General features: G+C 37.4%; 1 protein-coding gene across 3 annotated transcripts in view; it reads left to right on the forward strand.

Annotated features, from left to right (window-relative positions):
* The window catches only part of SRPK2 (SRSF protein kinase 2), a 140201-nt gene that overhangs the window by 23149 nt on the left and 92618 nt on the right, over nt 1-24434 (forward strand). The window lies entirely within an intron of this gene.

Consider the following 24434-nt stretch of genomic DNA (forward strand, 5'->3'; position numbering starts at 1 on the left):
CCAGGCTGTGGTGGAATGGCTGTAGAAAGCAAAGCTTATGGAAACTCTCATCATTGTGTTTTTAAAACTAAAACTTAAAGCAAGTATTGAGTATTCCTATGCTTGTTTATTTTTGACTTTAAACTACAAGTTTATCTGAATATCTTAACTGCAATGATCAGAAATGTGGATTTTTCTTTACAGATGTGGTGTTTCAGGACTGCAGTATGTATGTTATGGTCTGTTGGGGATATAATTTCGAAGAGGGAGCCATAGGTATGAATTTTATGCTGTTCTTTAGCTTGATGTGGTATTATTTAACAATGCATAGAGAAATACCTAGTGTGAGTGAAGCTATTATTGTGTTATTTAAATTTTTGAATAGCATTAGGATGATGTAATTGCCTTAGATGTGGCATTTTGTACTTGGCACTGAGGTGAAAAGCATGGAGTGGGCAGAAGTGGTTGAAAGGCACATATTCAGTTGTGTGAGAAGAGCAATCAAAGTGCTAGTTAGTCTTACTATATCAAATTAAACCACCAAAAAATACAATGAGACATAGCTTAATTTTAATACCAGAAGAACAGGGAGAGAAAGCTAATTTTACTTTAAATAAATTAGATCACTGAGGAGGCTGCTTGGGAATTATTTAAAAAAAGTAATCATATAAATTGGCATATTAAGTTTTTCTGGGTCAGATTTTGAGGAATGAAGTTTTAAGCCGAGCATTACGGCATTTATTCATATTTGTGGGAGCTTCTGTAGAAATATAAACCCAAAGCAAGTAGGAATACTTAGCTACTTACTTAGGCACTGATGGGAGAAAAAAACCCTCAGACTTGTAAAGGAAAACCTTAGAGTAGCTTATAGCAGGCTGAAACAAGTAATTAAAATACTAAGTCATGGTGGATTATTCCAGCATGAGCCCATTTCTGAATTTGCTCATTATTTGATTGTGCTGCTGCTGGTGATGAACTGAAATCAAGACCTTTGGTAATTTAATAAATCCATATAAGGAGATGAATATGATTAGATTTATCATCTCAATGTTGTTGTACTGATTTTTAGGTACTTGCAGCAATGCATATATTTGAATCAAGTGTTCTTGAATCACTGTTTGAAAGACATCAGTAAACCAGACTATTTTATTTTGCATGAGACCTACATTTAATTTTATTTTGGACTCTTCATGTTGTTCATTTCTGATGTTACTTGTAGCACATTGATATTCTAAATTGAACAAACTGGGGTTTTTTTTGTAATAACTTACACGGGGTAAATTCAAAGCCTTTAGCAAAGGTCACAGAGGAATATAACCTCAGATTCATGAAAACTTCAGGCTCCTACTTTCAATTAAGGTGACATGCCAGAGGTCAGTTTGAAAAGCATCTTTTAGGTAGACAAAGGAAACCTTTCATTCTCATCTCAGACATCAGCTGGTGGGGCTCTCCAAACAAATTCTTTGTTTATGTGCATCTCATTTACAGTTATTAAATTACCAAATGGGAGTCAAATAATACTGTCTTAGACACTCAGAATATTTGTACAGTCAGATTCTCCATCAAAGCAGGAATTACTTGTCAGATCTAAAGCAGATCAAAAATAAGAAGGTGGGTTTAACACTTGTGATGTTTTAAACAGGACAAATGTTATTTCTTTTTTATGCCTTCAAGTGATGTATCTGTGTACTGCCTGTCAGACTCATCTCTGGACTGACAAATCTTTTATATATCTTTTACTATATGTGTTTTAGAAATTATTTGCTCATTTCACCTACTCTTGATAGTTGTATTAGAAATGACTGAAGATGTTAGAAGTTCTATGTAGCAATATCTTTATGTTAACTGTATGGTTATAAACCTGAAGCCCTAATACATCATAGGTGAAAACAAGCTTTTCCACTGCTTTGGTAAGAAAATAATTAACTAACTAATAGCCTTTAAATAAAGGATAAATTCTTATAAATGTTCTCAAGGTGTTAATATTTGGAGGAGTATTTGATTTTTACTCTTCCTTCCAAAGGAAAAAGATTTGGTTTGAACCTCATTACTTCAAAGCTTTATCTGAAAGGTTTCCCTGCTGGCATTGATTTCAGCTTTCAGAACACAGGCTGCTGGTGTTACACATGTGACTGAAATTCCTTTGGCAAATGGTTATGAAATGTTTTAGAGCAGCTGCACTTTTACCTGCTCTTAGCTTCCTCCTGCCTCTCACTGTTGCTTTGAAAAGGCAAAAATATGTGAAAACCAAAACCAAAATAAACTCTTAAATGAATCAGCACTTAGCAATGCTAAGTCATCTCCACTCTTAGAAATTCTTCATCCTATTTGTGGCTGAATTGTTTGCAGAATCACAGAATGGGTCAGGTTGGAAGGGACCACAGTGAATCATCTCGTCCGACCTCCCTGCTCAAGCAGGGTCACCCTAGAGCACGTTGAATAGAATTGCAGATGCATTAAGCTGTCATATTGTATATAAGTTTCTTCTTTTACATTGAGAGTGATGTCATTTTTTGTTTCATTTTTCTTCCTATACATGTATTGCGTTTTGCAGGAGTTTCAACCTGATGTAGTAACTTATCTTTCAGATAATAAGCTCTGTAATTGTTTTCTGGTAATAGTGCTGAACGTTGTGATAGCTCACCATCTGCCAGCTCTCCAACAGAGAAAAATACTTTGCATTCTCTAAAATTACTCTCTTAGTAGGTTTTATATTCTTTCATTTGTCTCCTTTTTGAAAGCAATTTTGGGCTGAGGGCTCTTGAAGCCCTGTTGGACATTTCTCACTCAGGCTAATTCATGAGCTGCCTCATCAGTATCAGCAATTTTGAATGTTGAGATGCGTCTTTCCAATACGAAAAAATACCTCAAGCACAAATCCAAGTCTGGGAATTGATATCTTAAATCAAAGAGAATTATAATTCTTCTACATTATTGTATTCTTTGACTGTAATGATTTAATGTACAATAGTCAGTTTATTTAAGTGATTGCAAGAAGTATTGCTTTGAAAATGAATTCCCTTAGATGTGGCTCTGCATATTTTCATTATTGATCTACAAATATTAAAGGATTATTCTGTGCCCTGTCCCATTAAATTTCAGAAGTTATATTTCTGCCTTTGTACTTACCTTCTTTATTTTTTAATGGGATATAAGTTAAATACACTGGTCAGTTAAGAGCTCATTGAAGAGGTAGGACATTCTAAGATTCAGAGCTGTATGCAGGCTACATGCAGACTAAGCGGGTAAAATTTACATAAATATTGTGTATGTCCCTAAAACCTTGATATCTCTGACAGCTGCACTTAAAACTCAGCGGTTTGAGTAATTCTATTCTAAGTTATTTTTCTTGCTTCTAGGTTTAGCTTCATGGAACTTATTTTAATTTAGAAAAGCAAGGACCTTGAATTGTATTGTCCTGATGATACACACTCATCCGTGGGTTGATGGCTATTGCAATTTGAAGTCTCCAGGCGCTCTTCTCAGTGAACGGGTAGTGCTTATAACACTGATAATGCTACAAGATCATTACACTTAATTAACATAATTTGACTTAATTTAGAATAGGACTTCCTGCTCAAAAATGAGAAGGGAAGCAATTGATAGACAAAAAAGGTTTTGATCTTCGTTTATTAGCTGGTATTTGTTTATAGAAAATCATGAGGTATATGCCCTTCTATTTTTATAGTTACAGGTAACCTTTGTCTCACATGACTTGGCAAGCCACATGCAGTTAGAAATTCTGCATGCTAAGTTCGTCCTTGAAGTGGTGCTTAGAGCCCTCTCAGGTACAGGATTTATTGTAATGCTGGATGTTGAGAGTAGATTCAGAGTGAAAGCTGTAGTGGGCAAAGGCTACTTTGGTTTGTGTAGTGTCAGTGAAGAATCCAAGGAAAGGACCCACAATTGTCTTTTGGAGAGCTAGTTGAGTAATTTAGCATCTTTTGTGGTTTGGGGTCAACTGTAGAAAGGAAATGTTGACTGGTTGTATGACTGATAATAATTACTAGCAGTCAGTGACACTGTGCAGTTGCCCACTTCATGGTACACAAGTGTGTGCTTCAAGAAAAGCATTAGAATATAGATGGACTGTATCAGTCTCTCCATATTGCTGCATACTTAGAGGCAAAAAGCAGATATACATGGTGTTAAATGTATGCACCAGTGTTATAAAGGTTAAACAATAATACTGAGATATTCTACCATTAAGGCATATAATTCAGTAAATACAAAATTCAGTTGAGATTTAAGGAATTACACATTTGTTTAAGAGATCAACGTAGTTTTGTCATCTTAGTGAAGTCATACAACCAATAACAGGAAGATATTTTAAAGTATATGGTTCCAGAAGACACAGTCATTCACTTCATAGTATTTTCATATTCCTGCTCTCAGAGGCATTACAGTAAGATTATTACCAATCCCTTTTCCTTCCAATTATGTATTTTGCATAACATTAATCCCATATGTTAAATAACACTGTGCTGCTAAAGATACTGTATTGCAGATGAAATTGTTAGACTACTAGTTAGTTTCATGTGTAGTTAGTATAAAATCATGAAAACTCTTAAAAAACAAACAAAAAACCCCTCCAAAACCTCAAAAACCCCGACCCTGGAGTGCTTGATGTTGTGCTGTGACTTGATACAAAATGCAGAAAAGCATCTTAATTGAGGCTGGGAGCAATAAAATATATTTATACACTAAAAGGCAGCTTCTCAAGTGGGTAGAACCAATTTATGCGAGAAAGAAAATATGTGTGCCTTATCCACCAACTTGATCACTGCAGGATCATCCCTTTGAGTCCTTCCCAGAAGAATATACAATGAATTCTGTTTCTTATTTTGACTAAGTATCCTTTTAAAATTTCTTCATCAGCATTCACTGTTAAGCTGATCCAGCTTATTTTTTTCCCCTATTATCTGCACTTGCCCACTGTGTTCCTCCCTCATGTGCAAATCTGATTGCATCATCTGTCTCTTCATAGCTGTCAGCATTGTAAGCCTTGCCCACTCATTCCTTATCTCCTGTAAATGCTCCATTCTTCTTGCTGTGGTGTTCCTTTCCTATAAATACCCTTCATCACCAACATTTGTAGCTGCTGCACTCATCTTTTTTCAACCTCCTTACCATTTCTGCCATCATACCCATAAGGAGTTGAGGGGATGATGGATATGGTTGGCAATTGCATTACTCTAATGGTAAATGTTGTCTGTGTAGATGCATTTATAAATCCTTTTATCTCCCCATGCCTGTCTTCTCGTCCCCACGGTGTACTCCTTGTATTCTTAGCCTGTAAGCTCTTCATTCAGGGAAGCAGTCTTGTCTCTGTGTTTTTATATGGAACAGTACGCTCTAACCCTAGCTGAGAATAATGTAATATAAACTCTGTATAAGAATACTTCATTATTATGTAATATGTTCTGGCTGGTGTAAATGGGATCCTCAGTGTTTTCTGTGAATTCTAGCAGTGTTGGAGCTAGAATGTGGAAAACTGGAGTCTTAGTAAGCTTTGAGGTCTGTCACAAATGCTCCGTGGCTATAATGCTGAAGGAGATGAAAATAAGGACTTGGCATGGAAGTGTGTCTTCAAAAGGCTTTAATACCATAATGTAGATATGTATTCAGAGCACAGTTATCCTGACATTTCTTTGTAAAGGTACTAAAAGTACTTACTAATGTGCAAAGAAAAAAAAAAGGTGATTTTATTGGAAGGCAGTATAACAGCTCTCAAAAGGGCTTGTCTGTCATCTCCCTGACAGTTGGCACCCTCCACAATCACTGGAAAAATGTGCATTTTGGATTTTGAATGAACTTCTGCTATAATGCTGTGTCAATAAAACACAAATGCATCCTGTTACTTATTGGGCAGGATGGTATTTTTTTGAGGAAATGCCTCCAGTGCAGCTGTCTCTGAGATGAGAGGAAAGCAGTGCTTCAACAGCATCATCAGTGCCAAGTGTCTTCTACAGCGTTTTGCTTACAAAGAGAGAGAAAGCACTATTATAATCAGTCTGCCTTGAGGAATGCCGCAGGAAAAAGATGGCTAATGATTTTTTTTTTAAAACAGTAAAGCAAACTGCTAAGTAACAGGGATTACTAGAGGGATTTAAACATGGACTGTAATAAAATATTGATTTCAACCCCTTTTCCACTCTGCCATACTAATGAAAGTTTTCATTGTTCTTCATCAAAGCGAGTCTTACAGGGCAGAACTCAGGTCAGTGATAAACTCCTCTTCCAGAAAGCTGGATTAGCTCCATTGGTACAGCAGGGCTGAAATGGTTCTTGTTTTGGCATTGGAAATGTGTGGTGAAATCTGCTGTGACATCTTCAACCTGAAAAACACAGAACTGACCAAAGGTCAGATGAACTGAAGTGAATGTTACTTAATCAGTAGCAATATTTTCAGGTAACTGTGGGGTATGTCTTTGTGTTTAAAAATGGAAGACACAGCTATTCACCATTTTGTTTTCCTAGTTCATACATAAAAATTTACATATTCTTTTCATACTCAGTAGAAGGTTGCTGCTTTTTGAGCCAGTCACAACAGTACCACAGCCTAACAAAGCTATTTGGTAAAATGAACTCACCCTGATGGAAGTTGTCATCTGAAAAAAAAAATTGCATTGTTTTTAATCCATATTTTTTATTTTTTTCCAGAATTTACTAATGGGTGGATATTCATCTCCAGCGTTCATATATAATTTTGGCAGAAATGTGTCTCTAATTTTATACTGCTGTCGCACACAATATATTTATATTCCACACAATATAAAGGAGACTAGTAGTCTAAAACAATTTTCTCTGAGCATATTCTCTCCAAGTAGATCTTAAGAGGTTAACATACAGCTTAAAATATATAGATAACCTATCTGGTGTACAAAAATAGTCTTAAGGACAAGGCAAAAAAAAAAAGGAACCCTTGACATGATTTAAGCCCGTGTATTCACAATTGAGTAAGGAAAGATGAGTAAAGGCCTGCCAGAGGGCTTAAACTGGGATTGTGGCTAATGACACTACATGTGAGTAAATATATGCAGATCACAGGTTTGCTTTTGGCATGTGTTAGCAGCTAATGGTATGCAGGGGTTTATCTGTCCTTGTAACCCTGTAAGTGCAGTTACATTTCAGTCTCCTACTCTTCTCAGTTTTAGGCTTGCAAAACCCCTGTATTTGGCAAAGAGGGCCAAATCTTGGCTGTAAACTTTAAAACGTTTAGGACAATATTTGTGAAATTAGCAGCAATCTGGAATATTTGATTGTGGTGGTTGTCCAAGGGCAAGAGGGGGGAGGAAGATCCTCTTCCAGCATGTGACAAAAGTAAGAGCTTTGCATGACAAGCAGTTTTGAGAAGCCAGTTTAAGCCCAAAGCTCTTGCTTGAGATCTTGACAACAAAGAAATATAACTCTAAACAGTTACAAAAAATCTGTAAATGTTGCCCTGCTTTCAAGCAAAGTAGTTAGTAAAGGAAGCCCTCTTGACAGGGAAAAATAGGCTCTGCCCCAGTTGCTCATACACCAATGCTGTACAAGTAGGGCCAAATGGTCAAGTTAGGCACTTCTGGTATTTTGTAATGACTAAATGTCTTGCTATGACCAAAAACCCCACACCTGTGTGCACCCTCTGCTATTTCAGGCTGTTTTGCAAAACACTGATTTTCCCATCTCAGAGGAGACGTTAAAAAAAAAAAAAAAAGGGGAAAGAAAGGGGAGGAAAACAAATCATCCAATCATCCTCCAGCTGGTTAGGTTTTGTGGGTGCTGTGCCAGAAACGTGCAGAAAGTAGTTGAGGTATGGTTGTATTTTATGTATGTATATGTTTTTAAAATGTGATTATCTCATTATCTCATGCAAGTATACTTGCTTGGACACTCAGTATGTGCATACTGCTGTCAGGAGTGTAAGTGGAGGTAATTTAAGCTGACTGTGGAACCAATCTGTATGCATGGCAGTATGCAAGACATGAGCCAGCCCTCTCTGTGCCATCCCTAGACAGCGTCTCGTTAGCTTCTTTAAAGATATTTCTGTGTTCTGACACTGCAGGTTAATTGGCAGAATAAAATCATTTACACTTTGTGACATGGTTTAATAATAAAAGCTAGCTACAATTTAGGTAATATTTTCACTTTAATGATCACACTTTTGGTTTGAATTTTAACTGTATCTTTATATTTTAAAACATAGCATTATTTGCTTTAATATAAACATTTTTATAATAGAAGTGAAAAGTCAGAATCACAAAACACTACATGTCAGCACTCTGGGATAGATTTTGCTACACAGCAGAAGATGACATCTTTGTTGATTGACCTATTTCTCTTTTGCTTGTTACTTGGTCTGTGAAAGATTCATTTTTATTCTGTCATTCAGCTGCCTGCTATTAGATTTGTTAAGTTAAAACCTTAGTTCAAAGAAAGATTACAGGACTAAATCTTCTATTGTTTAACTATTCTTTTCAGTCACTCTTCAACTGATGTTTGTGAAAATGTGCCCTAATATAAGATACCTCAGTCTTCCCGATGAGGATTCTGTTTCTTGAACCTGTTGTGTGTCTAAAACCTTGTCTTCTGACAGGAATTCACGTGTTCATCCATGAACTTATAGTGTGGTATTAGCTTAAAAATTTTAAAAAAAAGAATATTAAATGCACAACTGAGTTGAAAACGGTCAATTATGTTTACTATCACTGTGGCAATATCCAGAGTCTTTCAGAGCCTGACCCAGCTGCAAAATACAGACCTGAGCAGTACCTGCTCTGGAGCACTCACACTCTGGAAACAACAGAGTGGCTGTGATGGTAGTTCTGTTGTACTGGTGACAGTAGAAATACATTTATCCCCCACTGAAATTTTAAATTTTCTAGAATAGTGAATAAAAATATTGATTCTACAATGGCCTTTACTATACCCATCACAGGTTATAAGAGTTTGGGGGATTTGGAGCATTATAGGGCTGAAAATGTTCTTATAGTCCTGTATGTGTCTCTTAATCCACAAATATATCTGTTTAGATATATCCCATTTAACTTTATCAGCCTGAGTGCAGTTACATCACTACTTAAATTAACCTGTGCTGTTGCGTACTTCCTTGTTTATCTTGCCATAGAACTTTGAAAAAAAAATAGCCTCTGTTACTTTGCATAAATATAAGAATGATAATGAATGAAGGAAATGCAACAGAAATTTGGTTTTCCCTTTTAAAAATTATTTTCCTCAGCCAATATCCCTGTGCACTCTTTTTTCCTTTTGTTTTTGAACTTATGTAAGTTTTTTCCCACTGATACTTTCCCTGATTTGTTGTGCCTTTCCTATCTTCTAACTTTGTCATATCCATGTTATTTTCTTTTTCAAGGAAGAATAAATGTTAATGTCATTGATGGCTTGCCTCTGTTAGGGGGATTTATTAGCTGATGGAACTATAATAGTACCTGTTCCTAACCTTTGTCATATGTGGATTGCAATAAATAACAGTAATTTTAAAAACATATTTTGAACATCTGAGTGACCCCACTGTTCAACAAATTGAAAAAAAAAATCAAAGCCATAGCCTTCCTTTTTATACCTTATGGAAGGAAAGTGAGTCAGTGTAATTAATACACGAAGAAGGATGAAGTTAAATGATATTTTAATCCCATGTTAAATCAGAACAGGAGTTAGTAACTAAATAGGTGAAGATTATATGCCTTGATACAACTACCTGAATCCATACAGTAAAGGTGGGATTTATTGACCTTATGTGAATGTCTTCAGTGTAGGCATCCACATCCCATCTGGTTGCCCAGACTTTGTTACTGGTGGAGAGACACTGGCATTTGGGATGATTCAGCCTGTTTGGCATTAGATTAATAATGAGTTGGACTCTGTCCTGAGTTTGCCATTTTACCATAGGTGGGAAAATTATTTTAGTAACTCAGAGGAAGACACTAAAGGCAGAATTCATTTAATCTCTCTGAAAGTTAGTGGTTGAGAATTGTCATCATGCCTCTTCAGTCAGTGGAACAAGTTAGCGTAGGAAAGCAATTTTTTCTCTCTTAAAAATAATGCTGATATCCTCAGTGATCTCCGTAGTATGTTAAGGATTTATACACTACAGATGCTGGGTTTGGTAGCTTTAACACTGTTCTAACTAGAGTTTTAAGAGGACCTTTGAACATAGACAAGCATAACATAAAATAATTTAATTTACACTTTTTTACGTACTTCTGGATCTGGCCTTTTCTTTATCTAGTTACCTTATGTGCTTTCTCAAGCAGATTAACAGAGGAATGAAAAAATTGTAATAAATATCCTTGAGGGATAAAGCAAGTCTGAATATTTTATCACTGTCAGTCACTTTTCTTGGTGATATTTCTAAGTGAAAATTAACCAGGACAATGTAAAGCCTTTTGGTTTTTTATTCTTGTTGGAGGAGTGCTTTGCTGACTCATGTTGATTGGGAGTTTTTCCAATTTTAACATAGCAATTTGGGGGTGTTGCATATTTAAGAAAAAAAAAGAGCAAACTCTTCTCCCTTGTCTTCTAGTAAAATAAGCATGAAAAATAACAGCAAAAAGTAATCAAAACTCTGAAAAAGATCCAATTTTTAAATGCACGTTTTCCTTTTTGTGTCCACGATGTCATTCTACTGCCTTATTCACAAGTTTTTAATGGGCAAAAGCTGAATTTCTAATTTAAAAAAAGCAGACACTTCAGGTTCTCTGAATATACTTTGGACTCTTAAAGTAAGTGTAAATTGTACTCAATGTGTCATATTTTCCAGTATATAGGAATCTCCAAAACATGGTTTTAAATGTACAGTGCTGGGTACAACTTGTGGACTTGCCACTTCCTCAGCTCCTGTCATTGCATAGTTGCTTGTTTGAATAGAAGGAGGGAAGTGCAGGCTTGGGGTCTGTAGTAACGTCCTCACTGTCATGTCCTTTTGTGGGAAAAGGAAGAGTGTGTTATTTTACAGTATATATTTTGGGGCATTGTGTAGTCAGTGCATAGAAGAGCACATATCAATCTTCCTTAAAATATTCAAAATGCTCTTTCTGTCTTTTCCTAAACAACCTCACATTGGCTCACTTAAGTTGAGCACATTTGCTGCATTATTTTCCCTTGCAAGATTTAGTCCTCATCTTTTTTTAGTTTGCTTTTCTTCCTACACTCTCCTGAGCTTTCTCATTCTCCTTTGTCTACTGTGTTCAGCTATCTATTTTCACCTTGGCAACATACCTTTTCTCCCTGTCAATGTTCCTCCCTTCTTCTCCCAGAAAATTTGCTGTACTTTTCTCCTGCTTAGTTTTTTCCTCTGCTTGCAGTGATTTCTGCTCATTCTGTTTTGTTCCCTGTATTTCCCAACAGTCTCTACTCTCTTTCATCTCTTTTCCCTCATGTAGTTATTAATTAACATTTGAAGGTAAATTAGTGATTCTTATGATTTAACAAAATGACATGGTTTAGAATCAACTTTTAAGATGGTCTCTTCTTCTGATGTTTATTCATTGTTTCTCATTATGAGCGTTAAATACCAGGAGCAAATAAAGATTATATAAACCTATTCATATTCCATGTGTCCTAAAAGTAGGGTGAAATACTAGTGGCATTTAAAAGTATATAATCTTTGAAGTGTATTTCCTTCCCTGTAAGGGAGCCAGATGATCATAGGTGAGATTTGTCTGGGCTAGACTTGCCAGTCCTGTTGAAACTTGAATGATCTGATTTTCGAGCACATTATCTTCTGTGACTGTAAACTTGGATACTTTAGGCAATGGTAAACAGGATAGCGAAACTAGAAGAGAATTCAGATATTTTAACTTTCCATGCTCTTTCATCAGGTTTTTTATTTTATTTATAAAGAGGGAAATGGTCTAAGGATGGGATTCACCCTTTCTCTGAGCCCTCAGCAAAAACCTAAAATAGGAGATAGAGTGTTACCTGCCAGTCTGTTTTTTCTTTCCATTTTCCTTTTCCTTTTGATGTCTTCGTGATTATTTGCAGTGATCTGTTTTTAAAACAAAGTTTCTTTTAGTTCAGTAGCGTTTTATTTTTATGAAAGACGTAACTGACAATGTTGGCAGTCTGTTCAACATTGTATATTGCTTAAATGTTGCTCCAACAACTGCCAAAATTAGGACTGTGTTGTTGAAAGCCTGTCTTGCCAACAGTGAAGTCTCTGCTCACGTATGCAGGAAAAGCCTGATATGTACAGGAGTTCTGACATCCTGGCTTGAAGATGCATCTGCTGGTTACGGGCGTGTGGCAGTGATGTCATTTTCTGACTCACTGGCTGCAGCCACCAAGGCTGGGACCTGCATTGGAGTGGGATGATGGGTAGGGGTGCAGGGGAGGAGAGGGCTGGGTAATGTCCTGCACTTGTAGTGGCATCGCTCCATAAAATCTGCTTCATGCAATTGTGGAGAGGATGGGAGGTACCAGAGGGCCATGAGGAGCTACTGAATGACATCACCACACATTTGCAGAGTGGAGGGTGATGACTCGCCACCTACATCACTGTGTCTTCGCTGCACAAGAAACTATTTGTAGCCAGCTTTTAGGCAAGACAATACCAGGTTTCTCATGTGATTGCTGAATAAGTGTTGGGGAAGTCAGATGGAGAAGGGGAGAGGGTGTGAAGAGAAAAAGGTAGAGCTAAAAAAAATAACCTGGAAAGTCTTAATGTTTGAGAGGTAGGCTTGCAGACCAGCAAAGCACACTCCTTATTTTTCATCAGCAATGGTTGCTGATGATATAATTTGGATGAGATATTAGTGAACGAAAAAAAAGGCAAGCAGCAGAGATGTAAATAGCTTTACCAATTGCAAGATCAGATCTCATGCCTGGACAGACCTCTGCTTTATGTAAATACCTCCACTGTTCTGGTTACTTTTAACTCCTTTGTTTCCTATGAAAATATTTTGTCTCTAGCAGCCAGAATTTTTTCTGATCAGATTTTTAAAAATTTCTTATACTTACTCCTTTTCTCACATCTTGCACATGTAGATATTTCTCCAGATTCCTTTGCAATCCTTTATTGTTCTTGCATATCTAAAATATTACTTTAAAAAAATAATCAACATCCTATTTTTTTGAAGAACAGAGCAAAAGCAAAGCAAAGGGATATTTTCACATGTATTTTTTTATGTGTATGTTTTATCTATAACATTAAAAATATCCCTAATGGAAGTCCTTCAGGACTAGAAAGCTTTCATACTACTCCCTTAGCTGGAAGCACCTTGTATTTTTTCTTTCCATTTTTATAAATATAGTATATATATCTTTCCTATATATTCAATTATAGATATTTAATACCTGTATGTATTATACTGTAATTACATTCAGACTTCACAAAGACAGGCATCTGAAGAACTAAAGGTATTTCTTAATATTTCATTCACTGGTGACTGATACCCAGAGCCTATACTATGTAGTGGATGTGGTCAGGCTTATTTACACAGAAGTTGTGTCCAAATATAGGAACTAGAGGTAAACCCAGGAGTATTGGACGTTATTTGGTGAGTGTGGCATGGTACAGCTGGCATCAGTATCTTGGTTTTGGCACTTTTAATGGCGGCTGAGGATGTTCCTCTTGCTCTTAGTCCTTCTTCATGTACAAAACACTTTTTATTTCTCTCTTCTTCCCCTTGTCTCCTTCATTATAAATCATAAGGAACATCTTATATGAAGTTTGACAGAGACAACTGTGTAACCTGCCTGGCGTTCCTGAAGAGTTGCACTTTGTGTACTGATCACCACATGGACCCATGTCCCTGTGGGGCACAAATCACTGCTGAAGTGGAGAGGTTTTTGGCTTACTTTGTGCTTGGGATGACGTGCTTTTCGGATGGAGCTTTTTCGGAGAACTGCTTGTACTCTTATGAGGCCAGGAAAGGTGAAACAAATCCTGTCTCATGCTCATGTTCTAGAGGAACTGAGCTGAGAACATCTCTTTGCACCTGAGAATTCAAGGAGTATAAGAGCCTGATGATCTGCTGGATAAGAAATGTTGAAAACCTTGCAAGAGTATTTGGAAAAGCCAGTTATGTAGATACTGTGGTGATCATCACAATGTAAAAACTTACTGAAAAGCATTCAGTGAATATCCTGTCAAAATATCTCAATTTAAAAATATTTCTACTATAGGGATTTCTGACTGTAAAATTTGTAACAAAAAGTAGAAAATATAAAGCAGTGAATGATAATAAAAAGTAAGACTTAGGAGAAATTCTAACCTGAAGTTTAAGGTCATAACATGTATTCAATAATTGTGACCCAGTTTAATCCTTTTGGGTAAATCATGTAGCTTCATCTCCTAGGAGAGGCAGGAATCTGTGTGGAAGGTTTTATGAGTCATTGCTTTAGTCTTTATAAGGTAACATGCACTTGACTCAATCTGGATGAATAGAAACCTGTGTTTTCTTCAAGGCTGGAATTTAATTTCTCATTCTGCTACATTAGAGCAATTTATTTTTTTCATGGATTTTGAAGAAAAAGCACATAACAAATGAGTGGAAAAATAATAGTAGTTGAAAATATGAACAGCACTTAAGGCATTTAGGCAAATTATAGACCAGAAAGAAAATGCTATTATCAGAAGGATCCTAACACAGTAACAATTGTACACTAGATTGTAAAAGGAATAAATTAGAAATATTTTGGATTAGAAATCAGAAATTACTTGTTTTGTCTAGTGAGTTAAGTCGGTAAAGATATTAGAAGTGATGTAATTTGAGAGTGTCTAACACTCCATTATTTTGCTGGAACTTGAATTTTTTTCAACTTCAGCAGAAAAGCTGTCCATGCACACCCAGCAAACCATTTGCCTTGCTCTAGACAAGGTTTGGAAAATACAGCTAATGACTTACTGTGTTTTAACTCGGAGTAATAACTTCTTAAATTACTCTGTCTCTAGCTACCTAATGTCCAACTGTTTCCATATGGAGACGTTTTTTGCCTAGTAATAGAAAGCAATTGGCAACTGATTTTCAAGGGCAGGAGGATACATTTTAACATACTTAAAATATTTTGGGGTTTTCTTTCCTCAAAATGGATAAACTTGTAGAAATAACCTTTCTTGTTTCCCAGCAGCTCTAAGAAATTTTCTCAACTATGTCCTTGTCCCCTCCAAACAAAACCTTTCTCATGAAGGTTAAACACATATAAATAATGAAGTTCAGTATATAAATAATTAGGAAATAACAAGCACTGTCACGTTTGGGGTTAATAGGGCTTTCTTTGGTGTGCTTTACTGGTATTTAATGTGACAAGTAGTTATGCAAAAAGAAGTTTAATTTTTTTTTTCCTTTGCAGAAAGGCTTTTTGTACAACCACAGATTTTCAAACAAACTTTTGGCAGAGTTGGTTAGTGACCTGAGATGGGAGGAGAGAGGGAAAAGCAACAACTTGGTGCTGGGCATACATCTGGTACAGCAAACGCTGCCAGACTCAGCAGAACTACCAGAATGAAGAATTCCTCTTACTGTCACCTTTGTGTTTCAGTAAGCACTTTATTAATGAGTTGTACAGTCTGGTAAAAGATCAAATGACAGATTATGTCAACAAGGCTTAGTTAAGTTACACGGGTGACTAAAAGAAATTAAAATTCATTGTTAGGTTTAACTGCAATTCTGCTTTCTTGTGTTCATAATGGGCCGTTTGTAGAGTAATTGTAGCATGTCCTAATGCTTTTCTTCTTAAATACCTAATGCTTCCTCAAATCTATCTACAAACTTCCTTCAAAGATTCCCATATATAATTTGACTTATAAAAAATTTTTCTCAGGTATTACTTATGTGACATGTTATATATTTATATATTTGGAAAGTAATTATTTAAACAAGTAAAAGGCAAATTCATCTGTGTATTTTGTATGCTTTCTTCCTTTTTTGAGAAGCAGAAACAAACTTGACTATTGTGGATGTTCTTAAACTTCTCATTTCCACTCTTGTGATCTGCAGTGTATGTTTCCTTTCCTACCATGTTTCATTCCTTTCTGTATCCTGTGTTTTTCAAGGTCCTTCTCATGGTGAAGATTCAGCAAAATGAAGTTTTCAAATGGTAGTACTGTTGTCACTATTTTTCTTGAATAAAATACCATTTTTAAGTATGTCCTCAATTAATGATCTTCCATTTTCCTCTGCAAAAACAAGACAATGACTACCATTAAAGGTATATAAAGGTATATATCTGTCTTTCAGATTAGCTTTGGCCTCTATTCATGTTAAGGAGAACAGTGCTAAACATGTAGCAGAGTCATTTGGATGAAAGATGTCTGTCTTTAAGAATTAGGGTAGATTTAACTCTTGGGTACTAACTGGGGATACTAAGCCATTTTGAAGGAAGACAGGTTGTCCTCAGAGTATTTTGTAAAAGTATTACTTTTCAACCTCAGCTCAGGTACGGAAAACTCAGTTTGGAAGAATAACAGTGATATTACTATGAATATATTCTTTAAAAGTACCAGAGCAGATGATTCCAGTAGAGTTTTAAGTATATCAGAAATGTGAAAAATCAGTGTTTCCCTGTCTCTGAGATCACTAGAAGATCAGATGTAAGCTGTAGTTTTTTAAAGTGAAAGATTCACTACTGTTAAACATTAAGTCCATTTAATGTACCTGTAGATACTGAGTAAATCCATCTTTCCCTTTACACAAGTGGAAGTAATGATCCATCGGTGCTGGTCACTTTTTAAACATCACCTCCGAAGGGCACAGGAGCAGGCAATTCCCAAATGTGGGAAGTCAAGCAGGTGAGGCAGAAGGCCGGTTTGGCTGAAGAGGTATCTTCTCTTGGAGATAAGGCAAAAAAGGAAGGTGTATGCCCAGGGGCAACAAGGTCAAGTGACATGGGAAGAATTCAAAGATTCTGCCTGTTGCTGTAGGCAGAAAATTCATGTGGCCGAAGCTCAGTTGGAGTTGAAGCTGCTAGAAATGTGGGGGACAATAAAAGGAGTTTTTTCAAATATATCAATGGCAATAGGCAATATAGAAGTATCATTGGCACCTTACAGGATGAGGATGGTCACCTCACAAACAGGGATAGAGACAAGGCTGAGGTGCTTAACACTTCCTTTGCCTGTCTTCAACACGGACTATGGACCAAGGGGGTCTCAGTGCCGTGAGCTGGAGGACCATGACTGCGAGAAGGATCAACTCCCAGTCGACCCTGAAATTGTGTGAGATCTGCTGCTACAGCTGAATCCCTGCAAATCTGTGGGGTTTGATGGGATTCATCCCGGAATCCTGATGCATCACAAAGCCTCTTTCACTGATTTTTGAGTGATGTTGGGAATCCAGAGAGGTCTCGGCTGACTGGAAGCTGGCGAATGTCCTGACTTTCAAGGAGGAGGACCAGGGAAACTACAGGCCTGTCAGTCTCACCTCAATGCCTGGTAAAGTTATGGAGAAGATTATTCTAGGAAGTATTGAAAAACACCTGAAAGACAGCGTAGTCATTGGTCACAGTCAGCACGGCTTTGTGAGGGGAAAGTCCTGCTTATCAAACCTGACTTCCTTTTAAGGCAAAGTAACCCACCTCAATGATCAAGGGAAGCCAGTGGATGTAATCTTTTTGCATTTGAGTAAAGCTTTCAATACTGTCTCTCAGAGGATCCTTCTGGACAAAATGTCCAGCACACAGCTGGATAAACACACCATGTGGTGGGTGAGCAATTGGCTTGCGGGTGGAGCACAGAGGGTAATAGTGAATGGGGGAACATCAGTCTGGAGACCTGTCACCAGTGGGGTTCCACAGGGCTCCATCTTGGGCCCTGTGCTCTTCAACATCTTCATAAATGAATGACTTGGGCACAGGACTGGAAGGGACACTAAGCAAATTTCCAGATGACACAAAACTGGGAAGAGCTGTTGACTTCCTCGAGGCTCTGCAGGGAGGCCCTGCAGAGAGACTTTGATGTCTTGCCTCAAATTAGAGGGCTGGGCAATCACCAGCCATATGAAGTTCAACAAGGGAAGGGGCTGGATTCTGCCCCTGGTATGGGGCAACCCTGGATGTCTGTACATATGGGGGAATGAGATGCTGGAAAGCAGTGCTATGGAAAGGGACCTGGGGGTCCTGTTTGATGGCAAGTTGAATGTGACTCAGCAGTGCCCTGGCAGCCAGGAGGGACAACTGTGTCCGGGGGGGGGGCATCATTCAGAGCAGTAACTAAAACCTGACTCTTACAAAAATGTTTAAATGCTATGCATTTTGTTGTTACTGACTTTTTCTTATACATGCCTTTAGGAAAGGAGGGAGTTTGCTTTATCATTTTGAAGTAAACAGTTTCTTAAAATGGTGATTTTAATATTTCAAGTATAGCATAACCTTAAAAGTTCTATTGTAATTTCCTCATGCCCTGAGCAAAATATTATTTATGATACTGAAGAGGAATAATACTAAAAATATTAATGTAATCTCTCCAACAGGAGATTGCAAACAGCTGGTTTTCTGTCACTTATTTGTCAGTGAGGCACTCACTGACTTGTGTTTCAGCATTGCTGTGAATGTTATGCATGAGAGACCTGAAGAAGTCTATAAACATACTGGGTTTTTTTTTCTCACTTCAAAAGCTTAGTAACATCTGGAAGAACAATTTATTTCAGGGCAGTTATACTCTCTGTGCTTCCATACTACCCCATTTAGTATTTATATGTTTATCAAATTTAGGCTTGCTCTGTGTTTGTGCCATTTTGAAACCCCTGGTGCCAGAGCCTGTGATTCTATTTTAGAACTATTTATTTTAAAAGTACATGATCTAAAACATAGCAACAAGTGAACCTCTGAAGTTGTGTGTAAATCTGCCTAATGTTGTCTAGTGATACCCAGTACCTCATTGGGAGAATTTTATTTTATTGCTGTCTATACTGTTTAACATGTCACTTGTACAACAGTTGTCCACAGCTCAAAACATAGATCTGTCCACATAAAATCACATTAGTGATACCCAAGTTCCTAATTAATTTCTTGACTTCAAGGCTGAAAATTTACTTAGAATAGGTAATTTGATTTATTTGCTTTGTATAGTATTTTCATGTCGGTCTTTAGAGATCGATTTGGGAAGCAGGATTATTTCTTTTGACAGTAACACTGGAAGTAGTCAGCTTACAGCAGGAGAAGGGTTTTATAGGCAAAGTATAAGATCCAAGCAGCTGTAGCACCAATGTGACATAAGTATGGAAAAGACAATGGAGAACAGACTAGGATGGATATTGATAGGAAAAAAGACATTTAAAGATAGTGTAGAAGAAAGACTAAAAACACCTCGAGTTTGTGTCCTAACATACATGCCACACAGAAAATGGAAGAAAAGCCCTAAACGTGTTTATGATCAGCTTACACTAACAAAACATGTGGATGAGCCTACTTATTAATTAAAAAATAAGTATATTTTTCTTTCATCTGTTAAGTATAATGTTTATTTTAAAAAGAATGCATGGAAATTTGGGTAGCAAGGGTTTACATTGCAAAAAAATGAAGGTACTTCTGTTTAGCTGCCAGTGCACCTCTTCCCTTACTCCCAAAAGGGGGTGGGGAGAAGCTGTATTAGTTGAGTTCTGCAACAGTGGATCTCTGCCCTGGATAAATTTAATACATGCACCGTCAGTAAGATATTTTAATCTTGACTGATGAACATGTTGTAGACCATTGAGATAATCTGTTTGCGGTAGACATGATTAAATTTTTAGTGAAACAGTGACTTCAGTCAGTTGACTTTGAAAATGTGGTGACTCTGATATCTACCCATATGTCGTAGGGAACAGTTTGTGCAGTGTCATATACCTTGTCCGCACTTTTCCATCTGTTCTTGAGCAGCATCTAGGGGTTTTTTTATCTTTCTTTTCTTGTGGAGAGCTCTGTGTGTTTTTTATTGATAAAAATAAATAAACAAAACTCTGGGTTAGTTCTGCTCCCCTGTTCTTTTTTCCAGATTATGTTTATATTCCTCAGAGATTCCTAGTTCCCATTATTGAAATAAAAGAACTTCTCCTCTTTGTCTTGCATGCAGAGTTTCTTCCCTTACCCTTTCTGAGGTGGTTTGTTCTAGAATCATTGTGGAAACTCAGGTTTCTTGGAACCTTTGGCATGGTGCTCTCCAACAAGTCCCCTTTGAGGTTAGAAACTGCCAGCATCTCTTTGTAGAACTCTGCTCTCCATTTTTCCAAGCCTTTGGTCTCTTATTTTTTGACAAAGCAAATTATCTTTCTCTAAAAGAAGATCCCTTCCTGTTTTAAGTTAATGTGGTGTCTTTTTGTCTGGTCTAACACACAACTTACTCCTGAACATCTCAGAGGACACAAACATCTAGGCTGAAAAAAAAAAAATTCCAAGCACAGATCCCTCTAAATGGTTAGTTTCTGCTTTGTTTTCGTTTAAAAAAATAAAAATACTGATGATTATGAAGTCATTTTGGGCCGTGCAGAGCCTTTCTGGTTTTTGTTTTCATTCAATCACAGCTTGAATAGTATGGCTTTAGAGACTTAGTGTATCTGCTTTGCTCAGGCCTTGGCTGAGAGCCAGTTGTCTGCCACTCAATCTGTACAGAGTGCAAAATTCCTCAAAGTAGGCTGATAAAGTGCATAGAATGACTGAGGAGTTGGTGACAATGATACTGCCCAATAATTTATATAACAATTTATAAAAATAATTTATTGTTATTCTGTAACTGGAGAAATGAGTTGTATTAACGGCTGCTTTGAGATTTGCAAGCACTAATTGTCATTCATCTTCATCTTTTTTTCAGCCAGTGTTATGGTCTATTCTTCTGGGTGTGGTTCTACTTACAGTAGAACTTGTCTTTTTGTGGCCTCTCAAATTAGGACGGTACAAAAATCAGTGAGAACATAAGTGCTTGCTCACTAAGCAGAGATTCACTGTACCTCCGGGTGCTGATCACTGCAATTATCTAATTAACTCATGAAAGCTTGTAAAGGTGTGGTTCTTTGTTCTGAACAGCCCGGCATTTACCTCTGGGCCACAGCACTTGAAGATCAACCAAAAGGGAAAGTGTTAGTTCTCTTTGTTAGGTTGGAGGGTCTTGAACCAAGAGGCCTTCAGGAAGAGGTGCTGAATTTGAAGGGTTTTTTTCTTTTTTTATTGGGACTTGAGATGCAATTTATATGTTCTAATAAATTCTGTAATTGAGTCCATATTTCTGGATATGTAAATTATAAAAAATCAAAATAAAAAAATGAAAACATTACTGTTTCTGCAGCCATTAGTCTCTTACGGCCTAAAGGCACCTAGTGTAAAACTCATCTGTCTTATTTTGGGCATATTATTGTATCAGGAGTAAAAACGATGGTATCAGCCCGACCTTGATGGTGCAGTATGGATGTGTAAAGGTACAGATTTGCTTTTAAAAATGAACAAAATGGGTCCACTTGTAAAAGTCTTAGATAGCAGAGACAAGAGATAGGTAAGTCCCAAATAAGAAAATATTTCAAGTTGACAGAAGAGAAAAAGGGGAAAGAAAAACTCCAAAACTTTGTGATAGAAGTTTTATCAACTTGTGGAATGGAATGCTTGTTAAAACACTAGAATTTTTTCCCCTATGAAATCTCATTTAAATTCTTCTTACAGCTGTATTAAATATATCTTTGTTGCCACTTGGTTACCAAAAATAAAACTATATTATGTGCTAAAATACCATGGGGAAGAAATGTTTTTGAATCTCTTGGAACATCTAGAGACTTAAAATTTGCAGTGAAGTAACTTATATTTTGGATTTTGTTTTGAACATTTGTAGGGTATTGTTAGTCTTAATTGTGATAATCTCTAGACATCCATTGAAAAGCCTATGTGGAGGCTTGATTATGGAGTGGATCAGTTGATCACTTTATTTCAAACTGCAGACTTTGTTTTGCTATAAAGTCCTGCCTTGTTAGTATACATTTATATAATCAATTTTCAATTTTAACAGGGTTAAGCATATTCAGAAGGATTATAAAAACTGTTGGATTATCAGATTGAGGAACATTTTTATAGTCAGTCAGTGCCAAAGATCTGTGGCACTGGGGAAATGAGCTTTACTTTGCATCTCAGAATTCTCAATTTTATCTCTGTCCAAAAGTGAGAGTAAGCAATTGAGAGCACTGCCTTCTAACATTCCTTCATAAAAAAGGGTGGGGGAGGAAAAGCCGAGTACTAAAGGGATAAGTTTGCTCCACAAAGTTTTTGCAACCTTTAGTCTTCTTCATCCCGCAAAAATTTCTGTGATGTACCTTTTAGTACTGACAATACAAATGTGTTATCACAATGGGTAATGAAAGCATCCTGTTCTTGTTGAACCATATTGGGTCAGAGTAAGAAGAGAGAATCCATAAAGAATTGCAGGTGTGCTGATCCTTAAAAAAAAAGTAGAAGTACTCTCTTTTAACCTGTGTGATACAAAGTAGGTGTATATTCAGAGACTTGTCACAGTAACTGTTTTCTGAATTTTCTTAAAAGCACTGTCTTTCTGAGAAATATTTTTGCAGTGTTCTGAAAATGTGGTTGAGTTCTGCAGTAGATCTTTTTGATCATACTGTGCCACTGTTCTTTGGTCTATTTGATCTTGTTTAAAACAATAATTAAAATAAGTAGCAATACATCCAATGCATTTCATAATTTGTGTGATCAACACCAATGTCCTATGTTGCACTACAAATCTATTTTAAAATAACAGATGATTGTATAGTTGAAAATGAAGATGTATTAAAGCTGTTTGTGGAGCCTTTGTGCCGTACAGCATAGTTCTTAACACATCAGAAGTTTTTTTTACTGTAATATGAGTGGGTTTTCCAGTGCTCAGGTGTTATCCACCATGTGGTTCTAAGTTATACTTAACAGCTATACTTGATTACAAAAGTAGATAATTTGGTGTTCGAGGTGCTCACTGGTGTTTTATCATAGATTGTTGGGTTGTTTTTTATTTGGAAAAAAACCCCAAACAGTACCCCAGGGAGTTTAGTTGATGCTGTCATTCCATTTTGTTAGCTGGAGAACTGAGGCACAGAGGGAAAGATGCACGTGGCCTAAATGAGAACTGCTATGGACCTTTGGTAGTGAGGTCCAAGAGACCAAAGCAGCAAACTTATTCTTTAGCAGGCTGCAGTTCTGGAGCTGCCCAGAACCTGGGAGGCCTCCTAATTGCAGCCTGGACTTTCCTGCAGCAGCTGGACTTCTGCCCGGGTCGGGATGTGCGTCTGGGCGTGCAGGGAAGTCTGCTGGTAGCTGTGACTGTTGGAGCACCTGCTGCCTGGGATGGACAATGGTAAAGGAAGGTTTTTTATGGTCCTTGCAGTCACTCAGTGGAGCCAGATGTGGACATACTGACATTTCAGAGACATGTCTTCAAAGATCTGAGAAGCATGTTCTTTGCATTTGAGAACTGAGATACTTCTTGGAGCTTCCTCTTATCAGTATCTTCTGGGAAGAATAAGTGGCATATGCTTGATGAGGTGATAATCACTGCTGGCTTGCAACCCTTCCACCAGAGCATGAGGGTGGTAAACTCATTCAAGCAGTTATATTTTTGTAACTTTTGTTGAAAAAAAAAATTCTAGTTATCCAGTTTCTCTTCTTCTGTTTTCAGAAATTTCTGAGGCTTTGTACCTGAGATATGTGTAAAGAGAGGAAGACAGGTCAGATTGAAGCTCTTCTGTCACAGAATGGTTACTCACAAACAGCGGCTGTAAACAAGTGGACATAGTATTGCACAGGTCTTACCAGTATTTCCATAGGTGGCACTAATGTCTCTGGTGAGGATAGGATCTTAAAATGATGCTCACATCCATGATATGGTTCTTTGTATCTTTTGGGTCACCAACCTCTTGACTCCAGAGCCCCTCGTGAATTCACTTTTCAGTAGTGTCTGTTCTGCTTCGACAGGATCTTGTGCACCGAGTGGCAGGGTGATCTCCCCTTGGTGACAGCCACTCCGGGTGTCTGTGCCCGGGTGCACTGCCAGGCATTTCGGGAACAAGATACCAGCCCAGGGCTTACAGGTGCTGGATTGGTGATTTCAGGATCACAGAATATCCTGAGTTGGAAGGAACCCAAAGGGATCACAGAGTCCAACTCCTGGCCCTGCACAAGACCATCACCAAGAGTCACATCATGTGGCCAAGAGCAGTGTCCAAATTCCTCTTGAACTCTGTCAGGCTTGGTGCTGTGACCACTTCCCTGGGGAGCCTGTTCCAGTGCCCAGCCACCCTCTGTGTGGATTAATAGGTATTAAAAAAAAAAAAGAAAAGAAAAAAGAAAAGGAAACATTACTTTTCAAGGTATAGTCAGAGGGCATTAGAGGTAGAGCACTAAAACCCAAAATCCAGCTCTGCCTAGCGCCTTCCATGTCTGGTTTCTCACTCGTGCACGAAAGTAGTGATTTAATACCTCGTTCTTTGTGACAAAAATGATTCAAAGAGCCATATTTTTCAGGGCTTTTGATCTGCAAGGTTTTCGCGGGTGTGCAGCGCATCTCCGCGGGGTAA

The sequence above is a fragment of the Corapipo altera genome, unplaced genomic scaffold (assembly GCF_003945725.1).
Source record: "Corapipo altera isolate COAL_440 unplaced genomic scaffold, ASM394572v1 1b, whole genome shotgun sequence".
NCBI classification, from domain to species: Eukaryota; Metazoa; Chordata; class Aves; order Passeriformes; family Pipridae; genus Corapipo; species Corapipo altera.